This window comes from Aplysia californica, unplaced genomic scaffold (genome assembly GCF_000002075.1).
Source record: "Aplysia californica isolate F4 #8 unplaced genomic scaffold, AplCal3.0 scaffold00063, whole genome shotgun sequence".
NCBI classification, from domain to species: Eukaryota; Metazoa; Mollusca; class Gastropoda; order Aplysiida; family Aplysiidae; genus Aplysia; species Aplysia californica.
In genome coordinates, this window is record NW_004797333.1 from 481,149 (window position 1) to 482,428 (window position 1,280).

General features: G+C 46.6%; 1 long non-coding RNA gene across 1 annotated transcript in view; it reads left to right on the top strand.

The window, feature by feature from the left end:
• Positions 1–775: 775 nt before the first annotated feature.
• Positions 776–1,280, top strand: part of LOC106011153 — a 17,722-nt gene continuing 17,217 nt past the window's right edge. Inside the window, exon 1 of the long non-coding RNA XR_001184680.2 lies at positions 776–1,082. This is a non-coding gene — a long non-coding RNA (uncharacterized LOC106011153). The remainder of the gene's footprint in view (positions 1,083–1,280) is intronic.

Genomic DNA, 1,280 nt, shown 5'->3' on the forward strand with positions numbered 1-1,280 from the left:
CACTTCGGCGTTTATGGTGTAGGCTAGTGGCCAGGTCGCCGCCGCATTAGCATGCAGAAGTCTGGAGTTCAGTCCTTGAGTGGGGAGAATTGTTATCACACGTTTCCGTCTTTCTGTTTGGGACGTTGTATCATTCTCATTCCAGTGTGTTGATTGTGGCTGCAGGGTTAAAGCCCGCCTACTAGATCTAATTGATCTTAACAATGTTATTGGAACGTAAAACACCTAGATGTATAGAATATTATTTTTCCCTTCTCTCTTCCCTTCTCTCTTCCCTTCTCTCTTCCCTTCTCTCTTCCCTTCTCTCTTTCCTTCTCTCTTTCTCTTTCATTCTCTCTCTCCGACTGTCTCTCTCCGACTGTCTCTCTCTCACTCTCTCTCTCTCCGACTCTCTCTCTCTCTCTCTCTCTCTCTATCTCTGTCTATCTCTCTTTCTCTCGCTCCCTCTCTCAATAAATAGCAAGTGCATTTAATTTACCAAATTCATCAGGTTTAACTACATGTATAACCATATTGCATTCTTCCCTTTTACACGTGCGCAGTATTCCTATTAAACGCTCCTCCTTCTGTCAGAAGTGACCCCACCCTCTCACCCTCTCGCTCTCTCCTTCCTTCCACCCGAGTGCGTGCGCGCATGTGTCGTCCTTGCGTCTGTCTGTTCGTGCGTAACTTTTCTCGCGCGCGAGGGCAGGGCAGGGCAGGGCAGGGTAGGGCAGCGCGCAAACCGCTTGTCTCCACTTTCTCAGCAACACACACAAACGCACAGACAGACACACGCACACAGACAAGCGAGCGAGCGAACGAACGAACGAACACCCCAAGAGTCCTGCTTGCTTGCTTGATCTCTCTCGCTTGCTCCCTCTCCTCTAGTTTCCCGCGGACGAACGGACGGACAGTCGGCGTGGTGAGAACGCTCAGTGTTGTTGTGTGTTGCCAAAGGAAAATACCCACAACGCGCGCGCGCACGAGTAGTGGCATCGTCACTTATTTCTTGTTGTGCGAACTCAACTACCGGTACTGTACTGTGGTAGATCTAAATTACACGGGAGTTGCTGCAGGCTGGACTATCACATTTCGAGCTTGTGAGTACAGTACAGTAATGTCATTGTTCTGCACTGTTGGTTGTTTCACGCTCTCATAGATATAGATCTAGATCTAGATCTCTAAATCTAATATTATTATTTTTTTGTTAGTTCGTTTTGATTGTTTTTTGTTTGTTTGTTTTCTAATGGTTTAAAGTTGAATAAATATTTATTTACGTTGATCTCTCTCTCTCTCTC